General features: G+C 47.1%; 1 protein-coding gene across 9 annotated transcripts in view; it reads left to right on the top strand.

The window, feature by feature from the left end:
• The window catches only part of Znf536 (zinc finger protein 536), a 439,406-nt gene that overhangs the window by 3,730 nt on the left and 422,165 nt on the right, over window positions 1-13,511 (top strand). For 3 of the 9 annotated variants that reach the window (XM_005400101.2, XM_005400096.2, XM_005400102.2), the window contains exon 2: window positions 92-328. The exons of 3 other annotated variants lie outside the window; for them this stretch is intronic. The gene's annotated coding sequence lies outside the window, so the exon portion shown is untranslated. Of the gene's footprint in view, window positions 1-67; window positions 329-13,511 lie in introns of those variants that run through there. 3 more of the 9 variants (XM_013522537.1, XM_013522536.1, XM_013522538.1) reach the window with 2 other exon arrangements.

Here is a 13,511-nt window from a genome sequence, read left to right as displayed (position 1 = left end):
CCCAGTCCGGAGTCCATTTGCATAATTGGATTTTTTTTTTTTTTTTTTTTGCCTCCTTCTTCCACCCCCGAAACTTGTTTGAAAACCCAAGTGAAAACCGCGACGACCTGCGCACTCAAAAGCAAGTGCCAAGTAAGTGCCCTGCGGTGGCCTCAGCGTGCCCCGAGGTCAGCGCGCAGAGCCGGCGAGCGAGTTGCCGGGAGCGGCAGCCGGGCCTCGGGTGAGAGCGGCCAGCCGGCGGGAGCACTGCGTCCGCGGGCTCCCGAGCTGCCCGGCCCGAGGCTTGCAGAACTTTCCCCCCGCTCTATCTCCCGACTTTTCGTGCCAGGTGAGATGCTAGGGCCACCAGGGTACCTGTAGCGACACTGGAGAGGCGATCTTCGGGACGCTGTGGAGTTGGGCATCTCGGGTCGGGGGCGAGTTTCGGTCCGCCGCCGCCGCCGCCGCCGTGGAGACAGCTGCGAGCTAGCAAGCGGGGCTGGCTGCTCGTCGCCGCGCCGCGCCGCGTCGCGGATGCAGCTTGTCGCCAAATGCCTCCCCCATTATTCTAAGGTTTGTGTCTCCGTGTGTGTGTGTGTGTGTGTGTGTGTGTGTGTGTGTGTGTGTTCAACTGTGCTTTAAAAGAAAAGCAACCAAAACAAGCGCAGGAAGGGCTTTCCCTTTAGCTTGCCCTCCTTCCCCCAGCGTCATCTATTTCTATTGCTCGAAGGAGAAAGTGCAGAGCTTCTGCTGAAGACCGGGTCACCAACAGATAGACAATTTTGGTGGAAATGCATACATTTTATAGCCGAGATGTAACTGCATTCATAAAACGCCGGCTCTTGCTTGATGAGGAAAATGGTTTTACAGTGTCTCAGATTATTAAAATATACATTATTATTTACAGTGTGCAGAACCGGGCAGGGGAGTCGATTGCTTGGGGAAAGACTGTAACCCTAGTTCCTGTTTGCCCGGCTATCCTGGGAACATGCTGGGGGCTGGGCCCACCGTCGTGCTGGGAAGGGGCCTTGGACTCAGCTTCCAGCCAAGGGAGTCGCAGGGGGGCGCCCCCAGCAGCCCTCTGGCCTCGGCTCAGAGAGAGCCTAGGGCTTCTGGCTGAAGGCTGCTTTAGTTATGATGTCATTCTGATAGCAGAGTGCAAATGTCTCCTGATTCCACCATTAACCGCCTGGCTGATTTGCTTGGTAATGATAGCGCTGACGTCCAGCTCCCTGACAAATGCAGGACCGCGGAGCCCTGAGAATTAACTTTTTCCCCTAAGAGGAGGGAACCAGCTGCCAGAAGTATCCCACTGACTCCCAGACTTTGGAGGACTCTCTCTGGTTGCCTCGTGGATGACAGGCCCCTGGACCGAGGGGTCTCTGTTTTTCCAAAGTTTGGAAAACTTTTAGAAGGCTTTCATTTCCAGAATACCCTTTATCCACTAAAACTGCAGTCTGACTGTGACCTGGCAGAGACGTTTGATCCCATAGATGGCTAGGACTCCGGGCTCTGTGTAGCATTGGATGGAAGAAGGGACTGTGACATTTGCTTCCTACCTTCAGCCCATTAACTGTGACTTTATGTTAATACCCCTGGAAGTAAACCGGCTTTAGTGTTGATTTTTAAATAGTGTACAATGATTTAAGATTTCTTTTGATTTACTGTTCAAATGAAATTTGCATAAATGTGATGAAAATGAACTTAACATCTGGGCATATGAAAAAAGGTTAGTACCTCATATGTCATCTGCAGAGAAAGTCTTTAAAATGCTTTCACCCTAAACTGGGTTCGGGGAAGCAGTTCCTGGAGACATAAATGGTAATTATGGAAAACCTGGAGAAAACACTTTCAATAAATTTGCATTCTCTTGGACCAGTGCTCTGAAAACCCATCTTGTTCTATGCCTGGAGTGCTTAACTTCAGAGCAGGCTTGAGATCCTCACAACTCAGCAACTTAACTGCTGGCCAGGGCTGTCTTCACGGGAGACTTAGGACAGGCATTGAGCTGCAGTCACGCTACGATGGTGCAAGCCAGAGGCCAATTGCTCCCATTATGGAAGAGGACAGGGAGGTGGCTGGGAGGTGCAGCCCTACTAATCACCGTTGCCCACTGGGTGCTGAAGGCAGGGCTGAGATGTGGAATCACTGTTTGCTGAGCCCCAAAAAACTGACCGATTAGGTTGCCTACTCTGCCTTAGGTAACTGAATAAATTTTCATCGATTGAGACCTATAAAATCCACTAGCTCGTTCAAGTGAACTCTGACCTGAGCCTCACTCTTTGAGCAACACAAGCTTATCTCTGGCATCAGGAAATCAGCTAAACAGCCTTCCCCAAATGTGGTTGCCTTTTGCTCAAAAGTTGGCTATGAATGGCACAGGTGTTTTTAAAGTGCCTTGAATGGAAGGGGGAAAAAAGACAGCAATGACGCTCATGAGAATATAGATGAACTTATTTTTTTTTAAGAAGAGGATCATAAAGGAAGAAAGCAAATAGATTTATTTTTCCAGTTTGAATGAGGACAATTATAGCTTTTTAACATCTTTGGATTTAGTGTTTTTAATAAGCCTTTTAAGTAAGCTGAAATATCGGCTTGCATTTTGTTCTCAACATTATTTAAAGTGAGACTTGATGCAAATTTAAAAACAGATGTGAGTTTTCTGTAGGTCAACTTTTGTTCATGCTAGTGACAGAAGTCCCCCTCTTACCCCTGTAGCATGTGCACCCAGACCTAGGACCAAGAAGTGCCCAGTCCTGCTTGATCCTGTCTCCAGGGGAGGCCTTAGGTTTGGGGTAGCTGGCCTTTGGAGTCTAAGAGCAAGGTACGAGTTCACTCAGGTAGTTGAGATGCCTCTGCTAGTAGGAGCTTGTGAACTGAGGGGCTTCCTCAGCAAACCCACCTTCCTCTGCTTTCAGTCATGGCGTGTCCAAGGCCCGCTATGGCAGGGGAGGCCTAGGGTTGCAGGCACAGAGGGAAAGGAGCAAGTCCTCAGGGAGATGGGGGATGGGGAGCAGCTGGGCTCGCACAGGTGTTTTATCTGGTACTTGTAGAGCATTGTGGGGAGAGAGGCCTTTTGTGGGGAGGAAGGACTGGTTGCTTAGGTCTTGACTCTTTGGGCTACTAAGATGTTCCCTTGAGTGTCTTAATGGGGGAGAGCAGCTAGTTGTGCAGTCAGAATGATCTAAGCCAGGAAATGGTCCACTAGGGTCTCCGTGGTAGTGACGGTCATGTGTGCCTGTGTTTGTGCCTGCATGCACTGGGGGAGGTGCTGCCTGCTAGACGCACCTGTTCCGAGATGATTTCCTTTTCATCCGCAATTACACTACCCCTGAGAGATTAGTATGTCTGCAAGTATGCGTGTGAGGTGGAGGGCTTAGTGCAGGAAAAAGCGGGAGGCAGGAGAAAGTGCAAGGAAATGAGCCCTCAGGACGAGGACCCTGAGCAGCATAGGCCGCCTCTCTCAGAACCTGGTTTATTTTTCCCAGTGAAGGCAGACGTGGATAGTAGCCACTTCAGGAAGGTGGGCCATGCAGGAAGCCACCTACCTTGGCCATGACAGGGCCTGAGGTGAGGTGAGGCCTTCCGTGTCTAGTTCCATCCACGGGCTTCTGTTGGCTGGCTGCTGTGGGGCAGTGCTGTGCAGCTGTAGAGCTGGTTTCAGCTGCCTCTTGGCTGCTTAAGGATCTCCTCTCACTGTACACAATCTGGGCATGGGCTGGACAGAGTGGCGCATGGCTATGGTCCTGGCACTCCATGAGGCTGAGGCAGGAGGATCACAAGCTTGAGCCCAGCTGGGGCAACTCATGGCTTAGCAAGACTGTCACTAAATAAAAAATATAAAAGGGATGGAGATGTAGCCCAATGTGAAGGCCCTAGTACTACTTAGTACCACACACACAAAGTCATGATAAATCATTGGTCTTTTTCTTTCTTTCTTTTTTTTTTTTTCCCTCTGGTACCGGGAATCAAACTTATGACCTTGTACTTGCAAGGCAGGCGCTGTGCCGCTGAGCTAAATCCCCAGCCCCCATTGGTCTTTTTCTTATATTAGAATAATTACAGAGCATTGTAAGTACGTGGCTCTCTTCATGCTCTGAGTCTGCTGGAGATGCCTCTGGAAATAAATATCCTCTCTATTTTGTCTAAGAGACAAGATTCAGAGTCCAGTGAGGTCTTGGGTAAATCTTGCTAGAGTAACGTGGGCATCATTCCTCCAAACTGGGGCCTCTCATTCTCCTTGGAGGAGTCTGTCCTTTGCTAGTGGGATGTTTGGCAGCATCCCTGCCCTCTGCCCACTCGTTGCCAGCAGCCGCCTCCCAGTTACAATAATCAAACACGTCCCTAGGCATTGCTGTGTATTCCCCCGATGGGGGCAAGCAGGCTCACTTCCTACTCTTTTCTGTGCCGGGCCTTCTCCTGGGCCTCTCAACGGGGACAGGTGGATGTTCCCACCCTCAGGGAGTTCACAGGCTGGAGGCAGACGGACATGTCCCAGAGCCCTGCAAGGCCAGGAGGTTGAGCCCTGCCCCAAACACCAGGCAACCCACAAGGGCTGGGAGGAGTCAGAAATTTCAGAGTGGACTAATAATTGGAACAATAGAACTTCTGGAGTTAAGATGTAGGGGTCCAATGGCTTTTAAATATCAGTTACTAGATACCCTAAAAGTGGCCCTGTGGGTGGGAGCTGTATCTCCGGGCCATGGACTGTGACATGCCAACCAAGTAGCTGAAAGAGACAGCTCTGAGATGGACACTCTGCTTGAAGGATACTAAGAGTTGTTTATTTTTGAGCCCTTAACCATGGAGAAAGCTCTGAGCGCTTTGCAACTTCCCTATTAGGGCAGGCACCATATTTGTCCTGAATTTTCAGAGTGGAAACTAGGCAAGGAGTAAGGTGGTGGTAGTGGGGGGTTGACCTAAGATCAGCCCCCATCCGTCTGCCTCCAGAATTGGTGTGTTCATCCGTGACTGCTGTAGACCATGTCCCCACCCCATGCTCAGCTCCCCTTCCTGCCCCTGCAGTGGTCAGGGAGTGAATGTCGACTGCCAGGGCAACCCAGCCCTCCCTGAGGCATGTCGGAGCCTTCAGGTGGGTGGCGGCAGCAGCAGGAAGGTGATGCAGGTGCTTTGAAGGTATTCAGAGATGCAGGAAGGAAAATCAGTTCCTGCCTATTCGTAGTCTGTGGCTTTAAAATAAGAAAATGAAGTGCCGTTTTGACACAGGAAAAACGACCACCGTAGGCTTGAGCTGACATTAGCCTGAAAGTTTTCTATCAAGGCATTATGGCTTTGATTACCTGAGCTATGTTTAGTTGGGTCTTTGATTATTGAGGTGGGTTTGTCTCCCGGGGAATGAGTTCCTGTCCCTCCCAACCCTGCTGGATTTTCAGCGAAGGAGCTGGTCTCCCTGCTTCCAGACGTCCCCCAGACCTTACCCTTTCTGTTCATCCTTTTGAAACCATCAGACTCTTCATAGCTTTTAGCCTTTTTGTTGCTTAATTACCAAATCTCCCCACTCCCTCTTTCTCAGCTCTACGTGGGTTGTAAAAGTCAACTCATAGATTTCCCCCAAAATCAAGATTAATCACAGAATTGCCCATTCAGCCTCAGTCATAATGATGTTCTCATTTGCATTTCTGAGGTCCCTATGTAATTCCCATAGATTTGAGCAGGATTTTGATTGGAAGGGCTGGATGGTAGCGCTTTCAGGTGTTTACATTCATTTAGAGGACATTTCTGCCTGTTGTGTCCAGACATCTGGAAGGGAGGGTCTGGGTGGGGCGCTGGAGTAGATACGCAGAGGTAGTTGCAGCTCTGTGCTCCCCCCATGCTGGGTGGTACGCTCTGTGCCTTGGGTGCATTGTCTTGTTTAAGCCGTTTAACCCAGGGAAGGGGTCTCCCCACCCACCTTTCCCAGAGGGCAAAGTGAGTGGTGTGACAACTTGTTGCAGCCAGGTGGCCGTGGCATGGCCTACCAGGGATCTTAAGCCTGCTGCACCGGCCTTGGGAGGCTCCTGTTCCTAACCTATTCTAATCTTCTGTCCTTCTGTGCAATCCTTAAGATTGAGAACAGAAACTATCCTTGCAAAAAATATCAACTCGCCTTTAAAATGGAAGTCAACAGTGTGAACCGGAACTCGTTGCTTTGGGAACGTATGCATTGTTGTTAATTTGTTGGCAAGGAGGAGAAAATATTTGGGAACTCCATATCAGCTAAAGAGTCATTCTAGAGACTGTCAATAGATCAGAGATCACATAGCTTTTATATGTAAAATTTAATCTCTTTGAGGAGCTTCATGTTTAATTTTAATCTTTCACGATATCTAGAAATGGTTATCTTTTTTTTTTTTTGGACTAGCGAGGGAAAGCGGCACAAGCAATTTGGAAGGAGTTGTTTTTTCTAAAATTTTAATTCTTTATAAAAATCTATTAAAGTCGAATTTGGCAAAGCCTTCTAAATTATTAAGGAAAGGCTGCCATTTATGTGAAGCCTATTGAGGGAAGTGGAAGTCTTATTGAAACTACAGCAAAAGTGCTCTAATTATTGGGCCGCCTCAGCCAGGACTCCCAGTTTGGAGTTATAATCTGTTGAAGCCAAATGGCTATTTCACAGCCTTAAAGGTGCAGTAAGCAGAGAGTGTCTAGCTCGTGGAACATGGCTGGATCTGCTAAGGAAACCAGCCCCTGATTTCTGCAGCATCTCAGGAACTTTATTCACCAGCGTTTCCACCCGAGAGAAGGTCAGCAGTGGTGGGTGGCAGTCCCCGTCTGTTAGCCCAAGAAGAGTTCAAAAGGTGGAGAAGTGGTAGTGTTGGAATGTGGGGAGGGAGAAAAGCAGCCGCATGCCGACATGAAAGGATTTAATCTGTGCAGCCGGAACCTCCTCTGATGGTGGACGGCCACCTCTATGCTGGTCTTGGCAAAGCCACTGGCTCTCTGAGTCCTGCTGGTGTTCTTGACTTGTGACTTAGAGTAGTCTCAAGCCACCTCCTGCCTGAGAGCTCTCTGACTTTCCGTGCACCATTTCTTAAGCAGAAAGCTAGATACTCTGCAGTTTTTTGTTGTTGTTGTTTTTTTTTTTTCTGAGCTCATTGATTTGACAACTTGATATTTATTTTCTGTGTGTGTTTGTTTTACTTTGTGTCACCCCCACCCCATTCATTTCCTCCTTTTTGGTTCCCTTCCACCTTTTGCGTGTACAATATAGTTTGAAAAAGCTTTTGTTAAAGTTTGGTAGGGGCCGGGGAACATGGCCGTTTTAGTTCCATTTAAAATTCCTACCTAGAATATTCTGGAAGCAGATGAAACAGAACCGACGAGATGAAATGAATATTTGCATCATCTAAAAATGTACTGATGAAGCTGGTAAGGTAGCAGTTTTCTCCTTTTAATAACTACTGTCACCCCAAGGAAGGCACAGTGGTCTTCTGAGTACGTGACAAATGATGAACTTGGCCAGGGCCTAGTCATCGGCTTGGCATTTCCTATGACAGTGCCCTGTGATGTAAGGGATGGTGACCCGGCCTGTCTTTTGGCCAGGGGATGTGCATGCCGTGTCTGTTGGCATGTTTATTCTGCAGTGATGGCTGTCTGATGAGCTCAAGTAATATATTCCAGATATTAGAGTATGAAACATCTTCAAAATCCTCCCTGAAGAACTGGTTGTATTTTGACATTCTGCCCTTTTATCTCACCGACACCAGCAACTTGATCCTCACGTTTTTGCTCCTGTCTCAAAAGGTTGACAAGACCTAGATCTGTGTGAGATGGCTTTTTTTGAGGCACTGGCTGAATTAGAAACTGCCTGCTTAGGTGAAAAATACCAGGCCGATATGTGGATCTTGGGGACAACAGGGGCCTGTTGTTAAGAAAACTTTCCCTTTGCATGATAATATTACTCAGATGAAAATCACTTAATTTTTGCGTGTGATCTCCAAATACCACCTTCAATAAAATAATTTGTTCATTGATCTAAAGAATGAGTGGTTTCCAGCTGCTTACTTCCTGAGAATAGACTTTCCAGTTGGAATCTGTCTCTTTGAGTACTGTCTAGTAGAGGTTGGCCTCCCACAGAGGTCATTGTGAAGGGGCCAGGAGGCCTGGGGAGGCTGGGGGTAGAGATCTTACTTCTGTAGGAAGCAGAGGGCTTAGCGGAATCTAACGCAAATTCATAATGTGCACATTTGTTCTTAAACTTGCAGATATTCGTGCTCCCTGATTTCTGTCTGAGAGTACACAAATCAAAGTTTTGCTGGATTGGGTGGGGGTGCAGGGGTAAGGAAACCATTGTTTTATTACTGTCAGTCATCATCCAACTGTTAACCTTTAGATTAGTGCAGGGAAACTTCATGCATTTTTCCACTTATTGTATCATTGCTCCAGAGAGTGGAGAATCTAAAGAAGGATTCTTTGTATGCATTTTATTTGCTAATTAAATTCTTCGCAAGGGTTACATGGTACATGCCTGTTGCTTGACATATCAATATCTATAAGTTCATTTTTTGCATAATTTAATTTTTAGGAATGTTCTTTCCCTTATTTCATGATTGAGATACTTATTTCATTGAACTGGAAATGTTGTTTGTAAATGAGGAAGAGCTTGAAGCTTTTTTTTTTTTTTTTGTTGCTTTGTTTTGTTTTGCTCTTAAGCAGTGTCATACATCGATAAAGAGCTCAGGACCAGTCAGATGGGACCTAGTTTGACACCCACCTCCTCCACTTACAAGCTGTTTGTGAGCAGGGCATTTGGTCTTCAAGGCTTGGTTTTCCATAGCTAGAATTGGAGTAATTCTTCCTCCCTCATAAAGTAGCAGGAGTGAAAGAGAAAATGATTAATTAAAGAGCCCAGGGACCAGTTATTGAAGGAATGGCAAGCCACTATTATTACATGCTTTCTACATTTTGTTGAATATTTTAGAAACACAGTACCCCCACTCCCCTACTCCCCCAAAAAACCTGTTTGCCCCAGATGTTTGCAGAGCTTGCTGGAGAAGTGTCTTTCCTCCTTTGTTATTACCCTGGCCGGTCTTTGTAGTTATTCACCTGGAGATCAATACCTATTGGCGAATTGATTTCTTATGTTTCTGAAGATGCATTTTTAATGGGTCAGTGAAGTTCATGGAGGAGTCTAGGGTGGGGGTGCGTTCAGCATCTTCACTAAACAAACATTCTCACACATCTGTCACACATGCACATACAAGCCTGTGCACACAGGCATGTATACATGTCACATGTACACATGTTCATACACTTACACATATACACACGCATAAGTAAACACACACACACATGTTAGTGGGCCCATGATAACTTTGTTGTCCATCTTTTCCCTGGAGTCTGAGCCAAAGACCCCATGGTGGTGTTGTCTTTTGTTCATTCATTCATGTTTAAAAATATTCAGTGTCTTTAAATCCTAGGTAGAGTTGGTGCTATGACCGTAAACAAAACCACTGCTGGGGTGTTGTATCAAAACAAAAACAGAGTGAAAACAACAATGCTCTCTTGGGATGTGGGTTTCAAATGAAAGGATGTACAGACATGCACACGTTCATACCAGGGACTTGCTTGCTTTACACACTGCAGGCTGTTCACGTGTTGATTTCAGGGGAACCTTACACTTAAGCATAAAGTATAAAATTAATGAGTTGAACCCATGGCTGGTGTATTCAAGATGAGTCACCAAGGGAGAAGTGGGGAGCTGGACGTAACTCTTTTACTTTCTCGCACAGAAGTAAAAGGTAGAATTCCAGCCTAGTTTTCCACCACTGAAGGGACCCCCAAATCTATTAGGAATGGAAAAATGCCAGGCTCTCTTGGAAACTAGGAAGTACCCGGATGCTACTGCGTAAGAAGCAGGAGCCCATCTTCCTGGGGGGAAATTTGAAATCAAGATCAAGTCTTGTAAATAAACCTCTAGAATTTATTGAGTGCTTATTCAATAGATGGGCTTGGGTTTTAAAATGCAAGGTGTCATTTCACTTAATCCTTGGAACACTCTCCGACTTTTGACGGAGTGAGGGGTTCATCCACGGGGCGTGACTTGCCCAAGGTCAAGCTGGGGTGGGTGGCCGTGCAGAGCTCTCTGAACAGAGCTGTGCCTGTGCTGTGTGGGCTGCACGTGTCCCACGGAAGGGACTCTTGGCCCCCGCCAGAGCGTCTCTGCAGATGGAGTTCCTGGGAACACACATAGCAGTGCAGCATCAAGGGCCGGGAGACAGATGTGCTTGTTTTAGTTGCAAAGATTCTACCATACTTACTCCTTGGATCCTAAAGGGGGACATTTGTTCTGAGCATGTCTGAGCACAAGAACCATTTCTCTTCATAAAACTCCTTTAGGGCAAAGGCCTGGGAATGAGCATAAAACCCAGTGTCCCATCCTCTGCTCTTGGTGGGTGAAGGTGTCCATTTCAGGACCCTGTAGGCATCTCTTGCTCTCCTCAGAGAGTCCTTACCTTTCCTGTTTCTGCCCTCATCACTCTCCTCCTTCAAGATGCAGTGGGACCTGGCCTGTATTCCCTATCACGAGTGAGTTATTAGTCCAAGCTGGCTGCAAAGGGGTTGATACTGGCACATGGTGAGGACCCCTTGTGACTGGCTGTGATGGGAAATGTCCAGTCTCTGGAGCCCTAAAGGAACATCATCTCTTCAGGGAAGTGAGTTAGAAGTGCGAACCTCCTTCAGCCTCCCCACCAATTTTCTAGGGCAGCCCACGGCTGAATACTGGTCTTCCAGGGAGGCCTCGATGAGCCACCGTAGGTGAGGCTGGCTGTTCAGGAAAAGCTCCAGACACCAACCCTAGCCTCCTAGTGCAGCCTGGACATTGCCCAAGCCAGTGGGCTATTCAGCCAGGCTCTGAGAAGGAAGTACTGGTAGCTTCCTGGACTTTTTTAATGACAGGTATTAGGTGCTTAGGCTTCAGGAATCTTGGTTGAGATAATCAGCAGGGAATGCAACCTTTAGTGGCGAAAGGCAAAAACATGTGGTAGGGATCAGCATGGAGGTCTGGGAATGGCACTTTGGGAAGGACAGTGTCTTGGGCAAGTCTCGCCAGACAGGCCTGGCACTGGCTTACTTGACACTGTCCCCACAATGGGAACAGTTCAAGTCCTGGGGCTGTGACATTGGACAGAGAGCTAACGGTCTCTGCTCTCATGGAGCTTATATTCTGATTGAGGGAGAGTGAGGATAAATATATGGTGTGTCCGTCCAATGGTGATACGTGTTCTAGGGAAAAGTGAAAGCGGACGTGGTACAGCAAGTGGAAGGGGTAGCTGAGAGGCTCAGCTGGGGAGGGTGGGGAGCCTCCCTGGGAAGGTGGCACTGAAGCACAGACTGCATGGAAAAGCCTGGATGAGAGTACTCCAGGCTATAGGAATAGCAAGTGCAAAGACCCTGAGGCAGGATTGCATTCAGGGTTGAGAAGTGAGTGGTGTGAGCAGAGCTCATGCGGGAGCTGGTTTCTTCTCACTCATTTCTCTGTGTCACTTTGGGCAGAGGCAGGGTACTGACAGGTATTTACTGAGCAGCTGCTATGTGCCCGGCACTGTGTTAGGCACTGGAATACAGAGATGGACCTGAGATGGACATTCATGGCTCCTGCCACTGAAGAAAGTGAGACAGAAGTGTATCTGACATTCTGACTGTGACCATGAAGAGTGTGAGGGGCAAAAACAGAGAGGCACGGTGGAGGGTGAGAAGGAGTCAGCAAAAGAGAGTAGGGAAGAATTCCAGGCAGAGGGCATGGCAAGTGCAAAGTCCCTGAGGTTGGAGAGGTATTGGTATTTTGGGAAGAATAACGAGGACCAGGGTGGCTGTAGGTCCCCAAAAAACAGCCCAGGCTTTGTTTGCATGGCGTAGGGGTCCTGTCCTGGTGGTAGCTCCTCCCTGGCTCTCTGAGCACAGCCTGCACGGGGCCATGCCAGAGAACACTGGCTGCTTCAATTTTTCTCTGCCTCATGACCTCTCTTAAGGTCAATATTTTCTGCTAGTGGTTCTCCTTGGTCCCCTTCAGTTATTCCTGTGCAAATCATGCAGCCTACAGATATCCGTTCTGAACATCTACTCTGCGCCAGGCACATAAAAAAGCTAGAAAATGAAGTTGACTGCAAAGGCACAAGTGATGGCTTCTATTGAGATTCACAAGGGGTCCTCTGATACCTGCTCTCCTGTTCTCCTTTGTCTCCCATGCCCAGCTCCAGCCCGAGGGTATGACTACACGATCCCTTTGTGTTTTGTTTGCGTATACAGAAGATGCCACATAACAATGCTTTGGCCAAAGTGGATCATATTTATTAGCATGGTCCCAAAAGATGATACTGGAGTGGAAATATTCTTACCACCTAGTGACACTATAGCTGCCATTACGTGGTAGCACACTACAATACTCACGTGTTAGATGCTGGTGTGAACAAATGTACTGCACTACCAGTGGCAAAACAGCACAGCACATGCAGTTAGATATGGGACATGGTACTTGACAATGATAGTAAGTGACCCTGTTACTGGTTTGTGTATTTGCCATACTGTATGTTTTATCATTATTTCAGAGTGTACTCTTTCTACTCATTAAAAAAGTTGTAAAATAGTTTGCTATGCTTCCTGAGTAGTCTCACATGTGTCATAATTACCACGTTGGTTGGTAACATCCAGAGGCCCCGTGTGGTTCACCTGGACCTCTACGTCTGCATAAGGATGCTGTGTGATGCTCGCACAAAGAAACTGCCTCTCTAAGCGATGTGTGACTGTCCTTGGCTCTGCTTCATACAGCCTGGGATGTGAGGGGGTAAATCTTGGGTCTGGTAGCTGCAACTCAGGGTCCCTTTCTTGCCTTTACATGGCCACTCCTGCTCTTCTGTCCCTTCCAGCCCTTGCCACTGCCAGCAGGGTGCTGAGCCCCAGGGTGAGGAGAGACAGCTGGCCAATTGGGGCCCCTGGGAGGAGCGGGTTTAGGCTTTCTTCTGTATGCTGGACTTTGGAAAAAGTTTCCACTACTTCTTTCCCCAAACACTATGGAAGTCATGAATACCTGTCTCTGTAAGGAGAGGGATAGGATGACAGGAAAACTGGGTCCTTGTTTGTGACATCTGTAGCTCCAGGCACAACATTTTGATGTAGCATGGGTGAGCACATTGCATGCCTGGTCTTCCCGATTTATTATCTAAATTATCACAACGGTAACTTTTTAATTTAATTTTATTTTTAGTGGAAAATGAAGTATGTCCTGGTTCTTTGGAAACTGAACTTTTTCCTCATCATTTGGTTTTAAATGGTTAAGTAAATTTCATTAAATAACTATAAACATTCCAAATCCTCCTGCATACATATCGTATTTCACATCATCGTAACTTAGATGCAAAATATTAAAATGTAAATGACTCAATAGAAAAATTATGGAAACAAATGCACGACTTTTATTACACTTTCAGAAAAGTTGCTGAAATATTTCTCCTTCCTTAGCAAAAACCTATGATAAATTAAAAGAAAAAAGTGCTTAAGGGCAGTATAAGAAATAAAGACTAAACGAACAGACT

The sequence above is a fragment of the Chinchilla lanigera genome, unplaced genomic scaffold, assembly GCF_000276665.1.
Source record: "Chinchilla lanigera isolate Chin_1 unplaced genomic scaffold, ChiLan1.0 scaffold00067, whole genome shotgun sequence".
Classification (NCBI taxonomy): Eukaryota; Metazoa; Chordata; class Mammalia; order Rodentia; family Chinchillidae; genus Chinchilla; species Chinchilla lanigera.
This window is presented reverse-complemented; position numbering and strand designations above follow the sequence as displayed.